Below are 18,695 nucleotides of genomic sequence, written 5' to 3' on the forward strand. Positions count from 1 at the left end.
ACTCCGCAAGCCACCTGGCGGTGTGTAGCGGAGGGTGCCTTGAGTACCACTATCGGTTCTCCCTTCTATTCCAGTCTCGTATTGTTCGTGGAAAGAAAGATTGCCGGTATGCCTCCGTGTGCGTTTTAATCTCTCTGATTTTATCCTCATGGTCTCTTCGCGAGATATACGTAGGAGGGAACAATATACTGCTTGACTCCTCGGTGAAGGTATGTTCTCAAACTTCAACAAAACCCGTACCGAGCTAATGAGCGTCTCTCCTGCAGAGTCTTCCATTGGAGTTTATCTATCATCTCCGTAACGCTTTCGCGATTACTATATGATCCTGTAACGAAGCGCGCTGCTCTCCGTTGGATCTTCTCTATCTCTTCAGTCAACCCCACCTGGCACAGATCCCACACCGCTGAGCAGCATTCAAGCAGTGGGCGAACAAGCGTACTGTAACCTACTTCCTTTGTTTTCGGATTGCATTTCCTTAGGATTCTTCCAATGAATCTCAGTCTGGCATCTGCTCTACCGACGATCAACTTTACATGATCATTCCATTTTAAATCACTCCTAATGCGTACTCCCAGATAATTTATGGAATTAACTGCCTCCAGTTGATGACCTGCTATTTTGTAGCTAAATGATAAGGGAACTATATTTCTATGTATTCGCAGCACATTACACTTGTCTACATTGAGATTCAATTGCCATTCCCTGCACCGTGCATCAATTCGTTGCAGATCCTCCTGCATTTCAGAACAATTTTCCATTGTTACAACCTCTCGATATACTAGAGCATCATCCGCAAAAAGCCTCAGAGAACTTCTGATGTTATCCACAAGGTCATTTATATGTATGTTGTGAGTAGCAACGTTCCTATGACACTCCGTTGCGGCACACCTGAAATCACTCTTACTTCGGAAGACTTCTCTCCATTGAGAATGACATGCTGCGTTCTGTTATCTAGGAACTCCTCAATCCAACCACACAATTGGTCTGATAGTCCATATGTTCTTACTTTGTTCATTAAACGACTGTGGGGAACTGTATTGAACGCCTTGCGGAAGTCAAGAAACACGGCATCTACCTGGGAACCCGTGTCTATGGCTCTCGGAGTCTCGTGCACGAGCAAGGTTTTATTATAACAGGACTGGTTGCTCGATTTTTCCCAAGAAATCAGATAAATGTGTTACCATTTTAATTAACGTGGACTGTTGGGATGGATCAAGAAACTAAATAGTAGTTGAGTTGGTTATGGTGAGATGAAACGCTTAACTATAAAGTAACAATGACCTTGTATTGAGCAGTATTTGCATTACTCTAAGAAAATGTATTGAGGCACTGAGGACCGCAAGGGCTTGAAGCATAGCGCCGTTGATTTTGTAGCCTGTACTGTCCCTGGTCTCATTAGGCGCACCTTGAGTTGTGTGGGGGAAAAAACCTGCAAAGATTATTTTGATCAGCCTAAATGAAGTAATTTAATTTCCGTGAACATTACAGACTATTAATAACTGATAAGCCAGACAGTTTTGTCAGTTGCAAAAAGCAGAACTAGGCCTAACTTTTTAATACGTTGTCACGCAACCTTCAGGAGATATTAACGCTACAGTTCGTGTTCGCACACTGTTAGTATAGGCTTGTACAGTGTCCTGCATCTGTGGGTTATGATACCAGACTTGAATAATCTTTCGACTAAGGTGAATTTTTGTGGTGATTGTTTCCTTTCCGCTGGTTAACAAAACGATATTTTCTTATGGAAGAAAAGTTTTTACCGATCGCGCTGTGTGGCACGGTGCTCCGTCCTGCATAAAAACAAATGGTTCACCTTTAGGAACCATTCTTTTGAAGTAGTAATCTCCCGCTTAACATCTCGTTGCATTGTTCCCCCAACCAAGTACAGTTGCCGTTGACAACAGGTTGCATCATGACTTTGGTGGAATGTTTCACAATCTGCGCAATACAGTCCGGACAATACGTTTCATCACGGTGCCTTCGTACATAATGAGATTTATTTACCTAAATTTTAAATGTGGACTCATCACCAAAGCAAACCTGAAAGAAATGAAAAAGCGATAACATTTGCTTTGGATTGGCCTAGAAATTAGGAACTTTACTACTGTATCAAGGCAAATACTGTCTAATTTAATGATATTCATTGATTTCCAGTAGTCAATCTTGATGCCTTTGCTCCTTAGCCCATGCAAGACGTTTTGGCATCATAGCAGGAGTTAATTTTGGATTTCGGGTAGGCCTGCGAGCCTTGAAGTTCACCTATGAAAGTTGGCGATGTAGCAGGATCAAGAGCAGGGGACGTCGTAAAACGACTGGAAAAACGCTAAACATACTCTGTGTACTGAGAAGGAGACACCTTATGTTTGCCATTGTTGCAAGAAGCCAATATGCCTTAGACACTCACCAAGAATTTGCAGAGTGCAAAGAAAACCCCTGAGAAGGAAACTAAAACCAAACCAAACCAATACAATTTTCATTTTTTGAATGTTTTATGGGAGTTTCTTACGTGTTTATTGTTACATATTTAACAATTAATAAATGAAAAAATAGCAAAAAGTAAAATTAAGTGCTCGGGATTTGAGTTTTTATATCATTATCATGTAATGTTATGTTAGTTTCGTGCAGTTTTCTGTTTAAATGTATTTTGTTTGTAAAAATAATCGTTAAAATTTATTTGAATATAGTTTTTGTATGGTATTAATAGTCCGCAGCTCGTGGTCGTGCGGTAGCGTTCTCGCTTCTCGCTAGAACGGGGTCCTGGGTTCGATTCCGGCTGGGTCAGGGATTTTTCCTGCCTCGTGATGACTGAGTGTTGTTGTGTCGTCGTCGTCGTCGTCGTCGTCGTCGTCGTCATCGTCATCATCATCATCATCATTAATCCCCATTACGGTCGGAGGAAGGCAATGTCAACCACCTCCACTAGGACCTTGCCTAGAACAGCGGTGCGGGTGTTCCGCATCGTCCCCTACGCTCCTCGGAGTATAGGACCTCATCATTATCATGGTATTAATGTAATCTTTTACTTAAAAAACAATTGTTTTAGTGAAATTTGAGAATGTAAATTTTATGGTTATTTAAATATAGCGGTTTGTCAGGCCGTATCTAGGACAGTGCGCGACCAAAAGAAAAAAAGAAAAAAAATACTGGGAAGCTAAAGGTTAAGTTTTATTTCACGCTTTTAAACTGTATATTTTACTAGTAGACGCGTTACGATCAACGCTCTGTCTCCACATTCACACAAATACTTTCCGGGACGGAACGCGAAATAGCGACGCAAGATTATCCCTCCCCGAAAACTGCGTATTCTGACAATAGTCCCACGTCTCTTAACAGCGCGTAGGGGAACGATGCGGGAAACCCGCACCGCCGTACTAGGTAAGGTCCTAATGGAGGTGGTTTGCCGTTGCCTTCCTCCGACCGTAATGACGAAGACGACACAACAGCACCCAATCATCTCCAGGCAGGTGAAAATCTCTGACCCCGCCGGGAATTGAATCCGGGACCCCGTGCTCGGGAAGCGAGAAATAACCTCGAAACCATGAGCTGCGGACTGACAATAGATATACAGCGTTATTCTAAATCATGGACCCATATTCAAAAATTCATGTGTGTTCAAGCACAAATCCAAAATGAACAAACATTACACCAAAGAAAAGAGGAAGTTTCAAAGTTTTTGGCGGGCGGTGATGGTTTCAGAAGCGGCCGGTAGAGTCCGCGCGACAATAGGGCCGTCATTCCTTTTCACTGTCAGTCGTGAGTGAGATAGAGGCTGTGGAGACCAAGGTTTTCTGCGTTCTTGAGTCCGCGAAAAGTGAGCCGCAAATTTCACTGCAGCGGGCATTTCGTACCGGATTCGGTATTTAACTACCAACTTGGTTGGTTTAAGCAATTTAAACAGACAGGGAGTGTGTGCAAAGGAAAAATCACAGGCCGACCGCGTGTGTCAGCGGATAATGTCCGACGGATTGAAAAAGTTTCGTGCGTACTCCCATAAAGTGTACCAGTAGAGCCAGCCGAGAACTTGGAATGCCCCAACCAACTGTATGGAAAGTTCTGAGACAGCGTTTGCTGTCCAAGCCCTACCGATTGTAACTTGTACAGGCTCTCAACCCCAATGACAAAGAGAACTAATTAATTACAAATTTTTAAATTGATATCAAACATTATGTAAAAAAACTTCGAAACGTCGTCCTTTCATGGGTGTAACGCTTGTTCATTTTGGATTTGTTATTAAATAAATACGAAGTTTTGAAAGTAGGTCCATCATTTAGAATAACCCTGTATTTTCACAAATATTGTTACATGTGCAAGATTTCGGCCATGCGATATCACACTTGCTGTTTTGAGTTTAAACAAAAAATTATCATTCCGGCATTTTTCTTTTCTATTTTGTTCACATATTCGATTTACGTGTTTCTTTTTTTTAAATTCATACACATATTCAGTGACTAATGTTGTGGTCGATATTTATTTAATTTATCCAACATAAGCATCAGTAGTGGTGATAATTCTAAATCACGTCGGAAGAAAGTGTGCCGCCATTGCGATCTCTTACAATAGGCTGCGTAAACCATCATGAAAAAAATCATTTGATTTTGTACTGAAATGTAGACTCAATAAGAACTACAAAAAAAGTCTGGGACAGCGTATGTTTTTCTTTTACAGATGAGTCGCAATCACCCGTTTTCTGCTTTGTAGGTGCTGAAAGGGGCGACTTCAAAAGACAAAAATCATCATTGTCGGTCAGCCGCCAAAGGTAAAACGTATGTTCTCACGGACTTTTATTTAGATGTTTTTGAGATATACAATCATGTACTAAGTAACTTGCTGTAACTATATGTATTACGTAGCGTGTATAAAGAGAGGCTGGACGCAAACATTTTTGCTTAACTTCGCTGATGAAATTTAAACAGTCGAACAGACCTTGGGACATTGTCCTATGTCACCAATATTAAATTATCGAATTTTTTGACCCATTATCTTGGAAACATTTTAAGAGACCAACTTAAAATTTTCCATAATTATTTAATGCACGGCACCTTTCTAGATACACTGAACTAGAATTAATACTAAAATCGTATTGTGGGGCATGTTTTCTTTCTTTTTTTCAAACACTAAATTTTTTTACAGAATTTTGTAAATAAAGGAACATATAAACAAAACAACTCTGGATATTTTAATTATTCTAGTTCTATATGTATTGAATCTCACACTTGGCATGCTGTGAAAATTTCGTGTCTCTACCATCAGTACTTTTTTAGAAAGCGGGTCATTTATTGCAAAAAATTTAGTTCAGAGATATTGAGGTTTAAAACTTTTTTTTTATTACAAATTCTTATACAGACTTACATTTCTGTGTCTTTTACGCACTACCATTGCCCTAGCCCATGGCCCGTATCGTATCTTCTTCAGTGTCACAACAGCCCATTGCTTGCCTCCTTTTCTTTCTTGCTTCTTTTGGCATTTGCTGAACAGCTAACTCTGCTTCACATACACGAAGTTCATGCAGTTCCCACAGTCCTTCACCTGTGTTGTGTCCAAATCTTACCCTTAACTTCTCCAGAACCTTAATTCTTTCATAGTTCCCACCATTAAAAGTTATTACAGCATCAGACACTGTTAACTTTAGAGTCATAAGGCCAACAAATACATATTTAGGCACCCGGCACCACACAACATTATTGAAGGACTCATTCACATTCTGGGTCTTCCCATGTAAACACTTCTTTAGCAGCTCAGAATTTGCCAAATCTGTGCAAATAGGTTTTATTGCCTCCATTACTGCCAAAGGAAGAGAATGTTTATGTGTAAATTCATACAGGGTGCCAGAAAATTAAGCTTGCCTATGTTTACACCAAGTGTTTGGTGGAGGTGGACACAAAGCATGACAAGACTTTTCATCGGTTGATATTCGATTAAAGAAAGTGCTCCACACAGCTCTTTCCATCTTTTCCAAATCGTTACAGCTATCTCTAATGGCCTCCCCATAATATTCCTGTAATTCATCAATTACATTGTCTGTTAGTCTTCCAGCACATCTTGTCTTGCCATGAGACAGTTTTATGTTGCTCAGCTTGGTTTTTACGTTACGCAGACGTGTCCCATCCTTTTCTTGACATTTCCTTCACACTCAAGTTTTTGTATAGGAGAACATATGGCTTATATCCCAGGATATGACTGCTCTATTGTGGCAGTATATGCATTACCGTGAAATTTGACAGTCACACGTCAACATTCGAAATATTATTTGAAGGTCTCACAATTGTCCGATTTTAATGTATTATATACCAAAATGTTCAAGAACGTGCAAAGTGCATTGTGGAGTGGAAAATAGAAAATATCAAATTTCAAAGAATTTCGCGTACAATGTCCACTTAATGGAACATAGCTACGAACCATCCAGATCAAACTAGCTTTCAAATTAAAAAAAAAAAAAGAAACTGCATTAAAATCGGAAGTTTCGTTTGGGAGCTGCGATGCCACAGACAAATACACCGCTCTGTTTGCGCGGAAGATTAAAAACCGCAAATAGCAGCTGTCCATAATGCTATTTATTTGTGTAAAAAAGTAGCACTGCCTGTCAGTGGTTGCTGTTTCCTTCTTTGCGAGAATCAACATGCATTTTGTACACAGCCGCGGCTTCAAAATGGGTTTTCCACAAACCAGCAAAAATTTTTACATCATCACTATTTGTTCAAAATGTAACAGCCTTATTTCCCAATAATTAACGAATATATTCTTATATTCGTAACCCAAGGATTATCTTCAATTTAATGTGAAACACGAAATTTTCAGTCCGCAGCTCGTGGTCTCGCGGTCGCGTTCTCGCTTCCCGAGCACGGGGTCCCGGGTTCGATTCCCGGCGGGGTCAGGGATTTTCACCTGCCTCGAGATGACTGGGTGCTTGTGTTGTCACCATCATTCAAGAAAGTGGCGAGAATGGGCTGAGGAAAGGTTGGGAATTTGTACGGGCGCTGATAACCGCGCAGTTCAGCGCCCCACAAACCAAATATCATCGAAATTTTCTGCACCAATGACTAGGGTATTTGGTCCGACATTCACCGATCACCTGATGTCTGAAGATAAGATCTGCCACTGCATATGCGTCAAAACGTGTGGTTACTGCTCGATGGTACACCATCACATTTTTCAGCTGAGGTCAGAGACCATCTGCACCAGGGATTTGGACAACGGTGAATAGGTGGTGGGAGGCCGATAGCTTGGCCTGCACGTCTTCCCGACTTGAAGTCGCTAGACTGCTACCAGTGGGAGCACGTGAAATCCTCGATTTACGATAAGCTTGTGGCTACTGAGGAAGACCCTCTGGTGCGGGTTGTGGCTGCGGCAGATTTTGGATTACCAGGAACTGGTGTCGTGGGCGTAACGGGAAACACATTTCCGGGCAGGAGTTCATACGCCAAACTTCACCGTCTCGGTCCGTTGCGGGTATAATGATCTTAAAATCTGACTGTAAAATTCATCACGTTTTAAAGACTTTTTCATTCGTAGCGTAAGTATCAGTGTTCGTGATCACATTTAGCATCCATTGTTTGTGTGCCCATCCAATAGATATTCTTTGCCCCTCCCCCCACCCCCCAATTAGGATCACGTGCGACTAAACCCGGTTATATCATCCTGCACGGATACAGCGAGCGAGGTCGACATATCAGTTTTGAGGCCACTCAAGAAGCGACCAAAGAAGAAATCATTAAATTCTGCAGAGAAACACATGGTTCCTAACGTGTGTAAAAAGGAGCTGTTGCATTCAGAGCAATCAGTGACCGATATTTTTTGTTGAAAACAGCTGCATCTACAGGTCTTGGTCATTCATCATTGTGTCGTGTAGTGAATACAAGGGTACACACTCTTTGAAGTCTCCCACGAAAGAAAAATCACGACAGAAGCTTTTAGAAAGTGTTGCAACATCGATAAAAATGCAATAGGAAGGAAAGTACACTTTTTCGTAAGGAATTGCCAACAATTGACAAAGTGCTTGATATCGTGTATGAAGATCGAGATTTGGATTACATTTTACAAGTTATTAAAAGAAATGCGTTTTAAATATGTTTGGCGTGGACGCGACAGCATAACGACAGGTAGGGATGACATAATGTTATGGAGGCGGAGTTATTTACGAATTACTAAATTGAGAGAGAGAGAGAGAGATAAAGGAAGACCTATTTACTATTTGGACGAGGCACGGTTGAATGCAGGACAAACCGGAAGTAACGTCTGGATGTTGTTGTTGTTGTTGTTGTTGGTGGTGGTGGTGGTGGTCTTCAATCCTGAGACTGGTTTGATGCAGCTCTCCATGCTACTCTATCCTGTGCAAGCTTCTTCATCTCCCAGTACCTACTGCAGCCTACATCCTTCTGAATCTGCTTAGTGTATTCATGTCTTGGTCTCCCTCTACGATTTTTACCCTCCATGCTGCCCTCCAATACTAAATTGGTTATCCCTCGATGTCTCAGAACATGTCCTACCAACCGATCCCTTCTTCTAGTAAAGTTGTGCCACAAGCTCCCCTTCTCCCCAATTCTATTCAATACCTCCTCATTAGTTATGTGATCTACCCATCTAATCTTCAGCATTCTTCTGTAGCACCACATTTCGAAAGCTTCTATTCTCTTCTCGTCTAAACTACTTATCGTCCGCGTTTCTTTCAATTGTTCTTCGAATTCTTCCGTACCACTGCGAATTCAAAGCCATCGAGTGAGTTGGGGCAAGAATGAAAGGCTATAATAAAGCTTTAAACATGACTGCGCTGTCAGCGACCGCTATAAGCTAAAATTAAAACAATTGAAGCCCTTGGTCTCGAAAATGAAGTATTTTTAACCTAGGTTTCGGCCACTTCTAAGAGTGCCTTCATCGAAAATAAAACATTTAAAACTGGCCTGTCACGTATAAAATAAATATGAAGCGATAACACTTCAGTCACAAAATATTAAAATAGAAAACATAGAGGCGGGTCACTAAGGGCTTCACTATATCCGAGCTGAGGCTCCGCGTTAGCAGTTGCGGGCAGGTGAACGTTATACCAAAAGAGCCATCTATTAGCCGCAAATATAGACCGGCTGCTTAACATTCCGAATATAGGCAGGTTAAATGTGTAACACGAAATAAGAGGCAATATTTTATCTGACAGCAGCAGACATGGTAATTTGTCTACATAAGAGCTTAGAAGTACAGTATAAAGGCTGAATGAAAAACGCCATTACAGAATTACAAAGGGAGCTGAATAACTCAGCGAATAAAAAAATGGTGTAACATGAAATGTAGTTAATAAACTACACTCCTGGAAATGGAAAAAAGAACACATTGACACCGGTGTGTCAGACCCACCATACTTGCTCCGGACACTGCGAGAGGGCTGTACAAGCAATGATCACACGCACGGCACAGCGGACACACCAGGAACCGCGGTGTTGGCCGTCGAATGGCGCTAGCTGCGCAGCATTTGTGCACCGCCGCCGTCAGTGTCAGCCAGTTTGCCGTGGCATACGGAGCTCCATCGCAGTCTTTAACACTGGTAGCATGCCGCGACAGCGTGGACGTGAACCGTATGTGCAGTTGACGGACTTTGAGCGAGGGCGTATAGTGGGCATGCGGGAGGCCGAGTGGACGTACCGCCGAATTGCTCAACACGTGGGGCGTGAGGTCTCCACAGTACATCGATGTTGTCGCCAGTGGTCGGCGGAAGGTGCACGTGCCCGTCGACCTGGGACCGGACCGCAGCGACGCACGGATGCACGCCAAGACCGTAGGATCCTACGCAGTGCCGTAGGGGACCGCACCGCCACTTCCCGGCAAATTAGGGACACTGTTGCTCCTGGGGTATCTGCGAGGACCATTCGCAACCGTCTCCATGAAGCTGGGCTACGGTCCCGCACACCGTTAGGCCGTCTTCCGCTCACGCCCCAACATCGTGCAGCCCGCCTCCAGTGGTGTCGCGACAGGCGTGAATGGAGGGACGAATGGAGACGTGTCGTCTTCAGCGATGAGAGTCGCTTCTGCCTTGGTGCCAATAATGGTCGTATGCGTGTTTGGCGCCGTGCAGGTGAGCGCCACAATCAGGACTGCATACGACCGAGGCACACAGGGCCAACACCCGGCATCATGGTGTGGGGAGCGATCTCCTACACTGGCCGTACACCACTGGTGATCGTCGAGGGGACACTGAATAGTGCACGGTACATCCAAACCGTCATCGAACCCATCGTTCTACCATTCCTAGACCGGCAAGGGAACTTGCTGTTCCAACAGGACAATGCACGTCCGCATGTATCCCGTGCCACCCAACGTGCTCTAGAAGGTGTAAGTCAACTACCCTGGCCAGCAAGATCTCCGGATCTGTCCCCCATTGAGCATGTTTGGGACTGGATGAAGCGTCGTCTCACGCGGTCTGCACGTCCAGCACGAACGCTGGTCCAACTGAGGCGCCAGGTGGAAACGGCATGGCAGGCCGTTCACAGGACTACATCCAGCATCTCTACGATCGTCTCCATGGGAGAATAGCAGCCTGCATTGCTGCGAAAGGTGGATATACACTGTACTAGTGCCAACATTGTGCATGCTCTGTTGCCTGTGTCTATGTGCCTGTGGTTCTGTCAGTGTGATCATGTGATGTATCTGCCCCAGGAATGTGTCAATAAAGTTTCCCCTTCCTGGGACAATGAATTCACGGTGTTCTTATTTCAATTTCCAGGAGTGTATTTAATGAACAAACAGTTATGAATCAACTTAGATAGAAGAAATAGTTCGGTATTTGCACGAGCGAGCACGAAATTAAATATCAAGTTCACAATAAAGTGTTTCCCGTTTCCCACGAGCACCGCTCGCTTCGCTGTGACGTCAGCGCGGCGGCCAACTGCACAGCGCAGACAAAAGATTTTCGACACTCCTGCTTTCGCCTGAAAGGGTGGTCGTGGTAGTCAGTCACGTGAAACTGTTTATATCTTCGTCTCGGCTCTTGGTGAATAGATGGGCGCTGCATAGCAGCGTGCATTCTGCTGTGCGTCAGTCGGAGTTTCGGTGAGTTCAGCCTTCGGCGATGCGAATATTGTGATTAACTGCTGTGCTGTCTAAAAGCTGATTGAAAAGTGGTTGCGCCGTAAGTACTTTCATAATTAGTAGAATCCGTCGAAATGTGCTGGCACGACCCGGTATGAAAGCTACCTACTCCACAGCCAGTGATTAGGAGCTGCCGGCTACGGACGTGCAATTTTTTCAAAAAAAATAACGTATTGAAATTTGTAACGGAAAACCACATTATCGAGCCGAAAATACCGATGCTTCTGGCACATAGCTACGACAGAGAAATCTCGGGAGTGAACCACTTGTATGTATTGTGTGTTCCGCTCATGAAATATTGTACTTAAGCATAAACATTTCAGAGAAAAAGAGTCCGTTTTCCATTAATGCCAGTGCAGTAATGTGTGAAAGTTTCGTGGCAAGTGTGCGATACTTTAACAGTGCATCTGCCTCTCCTTGATCCAGGCACTCGGGGACTAAGGAGAGCACACATTCTGCTTCATTGTTGGGAGCAGAGAGTGGTGATTTTCACCTTTCTCACACACTGCTGTCGGCAAACGTGGTCGTTTTGCACGTCATACCTATCATTTGTAATGCTCGAGTAGGAATGATACACGGAAGTAACAAACTTTCATTATATGCAGTAGAGAAACAATTGTGTTCGAATCTGATGCTTTTTTGTAGTGCTGAATATGAAGTAATACACGGAAGCGCCAATGAAACTGGTATAGGCATGCGTATTCAAATACAGACATATGTAAACAGGCAGAATACGGCGCTGCGGTCGGCAACGCCTATATAAGACAACAAGTGTATAGCGCAGGTGTTTTACTGCTGCTACAATGGCACGTCAACAACATTTAAGTGAGTTTGAACTTGGCGTTATAGTGGGCGCTCGAGCTATGGGACACAGCATCTCCGAGGTAGCGATGAAGTGGGGATTTTCCCGTACGACCATTTCACGAGTGCACCGTGAAAATCAGGAATCCGGTAAAACATCAAATATCCGTTGTCGCTGGGGCCGGAAAAAGATCCTGCAAGAATGGGACCAACGACGACTGAAGAGAATCGTTGAGCGTGGCAGAAGTGCAACCCTTCCGCAAATTGCTGCAGATTTCAGAGCTGGGCCATCAACAAGTGTCAGCGTGCGAACCATTCAACGAAACATAATCGACATTGGCTTTCGGAGCCGAAGGCTCACTGGGGTAACTTTGATGACTGCACTTCACAAAGCTTCACGCCTCGCCCGAACACGTCGTCACCGACACTGGACGAATCTCGTTTCAAATTGTACGAGTGGAGAAGGGTCGTGTACGGGTATGGAGACAACGTGATGAATCCATGGATCCTGCATGTCAGCAGGGGACTGTTCAAGCTGCTGGAGGCTCTGTAATGGTGTCGCTCGTGTGTGTGCAGTTGGAGTGATACGGGACCCCTGATACGTCTAGATACGACTCTGACAGGTGACGCGTCCGTAATCATCCTGTCTGATCACATGCATCCATCTATGTCCATTCTGCATTCCGACGGCCGTGTGCAATTCCAGCAGGACAGTGCGACACTCCACACGACCAGAATTGTTACAGAGTGGCTCCAGGAACACTGTTCTGAGTTGAAACAGTTCCGCTAGCCACCAAACTCCCCAGACATGAACATTGTTGAGCATATCTGGGATGCCTTCCAACGTGTTGTTCAGAAGAGATCTCTACTCCTTCGTAGTCTTACAGCCCTGCAGGATTCATGGTGACAACTCGCTCCAGCACAACTTCAGACATTGGTCCAGCCCACGCCACGTCGTGTTGCGACAACTGTGCGTGCTCATGGGAGCCCTAAACGATATTAAGCAGGAGTACCAGTTTCTTTGACTCTTCAGTGTATTAAGCCCATTGTAGGACATTTATTTTTAGATTGCAAAGATCGGTAGTATCCATCCACATCTACATCCACACCCACACTCCGCAAGTCACCTGACGGTGTGTGGCGGAAGGTACCCTGAGTACCTCTATCGGTTCTCCCTTCTATTCCAGTCTCGCACTGCTCGCAGAAAGAAGGATTGACGGTATGCTTCTGTGTGGGCTCTAATCTCTCTGATTTTATACTCATGGTCTCTTCGCGAGATATACGTAGGATGGAGCAATATACTGCTTGACTCTTCGGTGAAGGTGTGTTCTCGAAACTTTAACAAAAGCCCGTACCGAGCTACTGAGCGTCTCTCCTGCAGAGTCTTCCACCGGAGTTTATCTATCATCTCCGTAACGCTTTCGCGATTACTAAATGATCCTGTAACGAAGCGCGCTGCTCTCCGTTGGATCTTCTCTATCTCTTCTATCAACCCTATCTGGTACGGATCCCACACTGCCGAGCAGTATTCAAGCAGTGGGCGAACAAGCGTACTGTAACCTACTTTCTTTGTTTTCGGATTGCATTTCCTTAGGATTCTTCCAATGAATCTCAGTCTGGCATCTGCTCTACCGACGATCAACTTTATATGATCATTCCATTTTAAATCACTCCTAATGCGTACTCTCAGATAATTTATGGAATTAACTGCTTCCAGTTGCTGACCAGCTATATTGGACCTAAATGATAAGGGAACTATCTTTCTATGTATTCGCAGCACATTACACTTGTCTACATTGAGATTCGATTGCCATTCCCTGCACCATGCGTCAATTTGCTGCAGATCCTCCTGCATTTCAGGACAATTTTCCATTGTTACAACCTCTCGATACACCACAGCATCATCTGCTAAAAGTCTCAGTGAACTTTGGATGTCATCCACAAGGTCATTTATGTATATTGTGAATAGCAACGGTCCTATGACACTCCCCTGCGGCACACCTGAAATCACTCTTACTTCGGACAACTTCTCTCCATTGAGAATGACATGCTGCGTTCTGTTATCTAGGAACTCTTCAATCCAATCACACAATTGGTCTGATAGTCCATATGCTCTTACTTTGTTCATTAAACGACTGTGGGTAACTGTATCGAACGCCTTGCGGAAGTCAAGAAATACGACATCTACCTGTGAACCCATGTCTATAGCCCTCTGAGTCCCGTTGACGAATAGCGCGAGCTGGGTTTCACACGACCGTCGTTTTCGAAACCCATGCTGACTCCTACAGAGTAGATTTCTAATCCCCAGAAAAGTCATTATACTCGAACATAATACGTGTTCCAAAATTCTACAACTGACCGACGTTAGAGATATAGGTCTATAGTTCTGCACATCTGTTCGACGTCCCTTCTTGAAAACGGGGATGACCTGTGCCCTTTTCCAATCCTTTGGAACGCTACGCTCTTCTAGAGACCTAAGGTACACCGGTGCAAGAACGGGGGCAAGTTCCTTCGCGTACTCTGTGTAAAATCGAACTGGTATCCCATCAGGTCCAGCGGCCTTTCCTCTTTTGAGCGATTTTAATTGTTTCTCTATCCCTCTGTCGTCTATTTCGATATCTACCATTTTGTCATCTGTGCGACAATCTAGAGAAGGAACTACAGTGCAGTCTTCCTCTGTGAAACAGCTTTGGAAAAAGACATTTAGTATTTCGACCTTTGGTCTGTCATTCTCTGTTTCAGTACTATTTTGGTCACAGAGTGTCTGGACATTTTGATTTGATCCACCTACCGCTTTGACATAAGACCAAAATTTCTTAGGATTTTCTGCCAAGTGAGTACGTAGAACTTTACTTTCGAATTCATTGAACGCTTCTCGCATAGCCCTCCACACACTACATTTCGCTTCGAGTGATTTTTGTTTTTCTGCAAGGCTTTGGCTATGTTTATGTTTGCTGTGCAATTCCCTTTGCTTCCGCAGCAGTAGCTGCAATGGACAAGAAATTAGGTGTGATGAGTAGTACCTATGGGTAAAGAACAGGCTGACAGTAAAAAATATCGCTATCGATACTCGCTACTTGGTCGATTGTCGATTTCTGTATATATGGTCAACTTAGGTGTCGGCCCCCCCCCCCCCCCCCCTCCATGAACCACGGACCTTGCCGTTGGTGGGGAGGCTTGCGTGCCTCAGCGATACAGATAGCCGTACCGTAGGTCCAACCACAACGGAGGGGTATCTGTTGCGAGGCCAGACAAACGTGTGGTTCCTGAAGAGGGGCAGCAGCCTTTTCAGTAGTTGCAAGGGCAACAGTCTGGATGATTGACTGATCTGGCCTTGTAACAATAACCAAAACGGCCTTGCTGTGCTGGTACTGCGAACGGCTGAAAGCAAGGGGAAACTACAGCCGTAATTTCTCCCGAGGGCATGCAGCTTTACTGTATGATTAAATGATGATGGCGTCGTCTTGGGTAAAATATTCCGGAGGTAAAATAGTCCCCCATTCGGATCTCCGGGCGGGGACTACTCAAGAGGATGTCGTTATCAGGAGAAAGAAAACTGGCGTTCTACGGATCGGAGCGTGGAATGTGAGATCCCTTAATCGGACAGGTAGATTAAAAAATTTAAAAAAGGGAAATGGATAGGTTGAAGTTAGATATAGTGGGAATTAGTGAAGTTCCGTGGCAGGAGGAACAAGACTTCTGGTCAGGTGACTACAGGGTTATAAACACAAAATCAAATAGGGGTAATGCAGGAGTAGGTTCAACAATGAATAGGAAAATAGGAATGCGGGTTAGCTACTACAAACAGCATAGTGAACGCATTATTGTGGCCAAGATAGATACGAAGCCCACACCTACTACACTAGTACAAGTTTATATGCCAACTAGCTCTGCAGATGACGAAGAAATTGAAGAAATGTATGATGAAATAAAAGAAATTATTCAGATTGTGAAGGGAGACGAAAATTTAATAGTCATGGGTGACTGAAATTCGAGTGTAGGAAAAGGGAGAGAAGGAAACGTAGTAGGTGAATATGGATTGGGGCTAAGAAATGAAAGAGGAAGCCGCCTGGTCGAATTTTGCACAGAGCACAACATAATCATAGCTAACACTTGGTTTAAGAATCATGAAAGAAGGTTGTATACATGGAAGAACCCTGGAGATACTAAAAGGTATCAGATAGATTATATAATGGTAAGACAGAGATTTAGGAACCAGGTTTTAAATTGTAAGACTTTTCCAGGGGCAGATGTGGACTCTGACCGCAATCTATTGGTTATGACCTGTAGATTAAAACTGAAGAAACTGCAAAAAGGTGGGAATTTAAGGAGATGGGACCTGGATAAACTGAAAGAACCAGAGGTTGTACAGAGTTTCAGGGAGAGCATAAGGGAACAATTGACAAGAATGGGGGAAAGAAATACAGTAGAAGAAGAATGGATAGCTTTGAGGGATGAAGTAGCGAAGGCAGCAGTGGATCAAGTAGGTAAAAAGATGAGGGCTAGTAGAAATCCTTGGGTAACAGAAGAAATATTGAATTTAATTGATAAAAGGAGAAAATATAAAAATGCAGTAAATGAAGCAGGCAAAAAGGAATACAAACGTCTCAAAAATGAGATCTACAGGAAGTGCAAAATGGCTAAGCAGGGATGGCTAGAGGACAAATGTAAGGATGTAGAGGCCTATCTCACTAGGGGTAAGATAGATACTGCCTACAGGAAAATTAAAGAGACCTTTGGAGATAAGAGAACGACTTGTATGAATATCAAGAGCTCAGATGGGAACCCAGTTCTAAGCAAAGAAGGGAAAGCAGAAAGGTGGAAGGAGTATATAGAGGGTCTATACAAGGGCGATGTACTTGAGGACAATATTATGGAAATGGAAGAGGATGTAGATGAAGATGAAATGGGAGATATGATACTGCGTGAAGAGTTTGACAGAGCACTGAAAGACCTGAATCGAAACAAGGCCCCAGGAGTAGACAACATTCCATTGGAACTACTGGCGGCCTTGGGAGAGCCAGTCCTGACAAAACTCTACCATCTGGTGAGCAAGATGTATGAAACAGGCAAAATACCCTCAGACTTCAAGAAGAATATAATAATTCCAATCCCAAAGAAAGCAGGTGTTGACAGATGTGAAAATTACCGAACTATCAGTTTAATAAGTCACAGCTGCAAGATACTAACACGAATTCTTTACAGACGAATGGAAAAACTAGTAGAAGCCAGCCTCGGGGAAGATCAGTTTTGATTCCGTAGAAATATGGAAACACGTGAGGCAATACTGACCCTAAGACCTATCTTAGAAGAAAGATTAAGGAAAGGCAAACCTACGTTTCTAGCATTTGTAGACTTAGAGAAAGCTTTTGACAATGTTGACTGAAATACCCTCTTTCAAATTCTAAAGGTGGCAGGGGTAAAATACAGGGAGCGAAAGGCTATTTACAATTTGTACAGAAACCAGATGGCAGTTATAAGAGTCGAGGGGCATGTAAGGGAAGCAGTGGTTGGGAAGGGAGTAAGACAGGTTTGTAGCCTCTCCCCGATGTTGTTCAATCTGTATATTGAGCAAGCAGTAAAGGAAACAAAAGAAAAATTCGGAGTAGGTATTAAAATTCACGGAGAAGAAATAAAAACTTTGAGGTTCGCCGATTACATTGTAATTCTGCCAGAGACAGCAAAGTACTTGGAAGAGCAGTTGAATGGAATGGACAGTGTCTTGAAAGGAGGATGTAAGATGAACATCAACAAAAGCAAAACGAGGATAATGGAATGTAGTCAAATTAAGTCGGATAATGCTGAGGGAATTAGATTAGGAAATGAGACACTTAAAGTAGTAAAGGAGTTTTGCTATTTGGAGAGCAAAATAACTGATGATGGTCGAAGTAGAGAGGATATAAAATGTAGACTGGCAATGGCAAAGAAAGCGTTTCTGAAGAAGAGAAATTTGTTAACATCGAGTATAGATTTAAGTGTCAGGACGTCGTTTCTGAAAGTATTTGTATGGAGTGTAGCCATGTATGGAAGTGAAACATGGACGATAAATAGTTTGGACAAGAAGATAATAGAAGCTTTCGAAATGTGGTGCTACAGAAGACTGCTTAAGATTAGATGGGTAGATCACATAACTAATGAGGAAGTATTGAATAGGATTGGGGAGAAGAGAAGTTTGTGGCACAACTTGACCAGAAGAAGGGATCGGTTGGTAGGACATGTTCTGAGGCATCAAGGGATCACCAAGTTAGTATTGGAGGGCAGCGTGGAGGGTAAAAATCGTAGAGGGAGACCAAGAGATGAATACACTAAGCAGATTCAGAAGGATGTAGGTTGCAGTAGGTACTGGGAGATGAAGAGGCTTGCACAGGATAGAGTAGCATGGAGCGCTGCATCAAACCAGTCTCAGGACTGAAGACCACAACAACAATAGGTGTCGGTGAGAAACGTCGATATTTAGATGAGGAAATACTGATAAGTTGATATGTCGATATCTTCTGTCAATCCCTACTCGCCCGCGAAACGCGAACTGCCGGGACCAGCTGCCATCCCGGCGGCATTAAACCTGCCGGCAAGTTTGTCCGCGCGCCCTCCGCTGCAGGATCAGAATTCATTCTCGAATAGTATTTGGTGGTGCCTACTCTGTTGGGTGTTGTAGCTCTCGCAAATTTGCTCATAATTTATTCTCACACACGTCTATATTCACATCAGTACTGTGCAAGCTACCTCAAGGTGTGTGACGGAGAGTGCTTCTCATCCCACTGATTGATTCCCACTTCCCTGTTATACTCACGAGCCTTTGAGAGCTTCCGAGGCATTGTGCTAGA

At 43.7% G+C, this 18,695-nt stretch overlaps 1 protein-coding gene across 4 annotated transcripts in view; it reads left to right on the forward strand.

Moving 5' to 3' along the window:
- Positions 1–18,695, forward strand: part of LOC126424758 (1-phosphatidylinositol 4,5-bisphosphate phosphodiesterase) — a 449,937-nt gene that overhangs the window by 49,081 nt on the left and 382,161 nt on the right. Inside the window, exon 2 of one of the 4 annotated variants that reach the window (XM_050087500.1) lies at positions 4,699–4,756. The exons of 2 other annotated variants lie outside the window; for them this stretch is intronic. The gene's annotated coding sequence lies outside the window, so the exon portion shown is untranslated. Of the gene's footprint in view, positions 1–4,665; positions 4,757–18,695 lie in introns of all 4 variants that reach the window. One more of the 4 variants, XM_050087499.1, reaches the window with a different exon arrangement.

Source organism: Schistocerca serialis, chromosome 10 (assembly GCF_023864345.2).
Source record: "Schistocerca serialis cubense isolate TAMUIC-IGC-003099 chromosome 10, iqSchSeri2.2, whole genome shotgun sequence".
NCBI lineage: Eukaryota > Metazoa > Arthropoda > Insecta > Orthoptera > Acrididae > Schistocerca > Schistocerca serialis.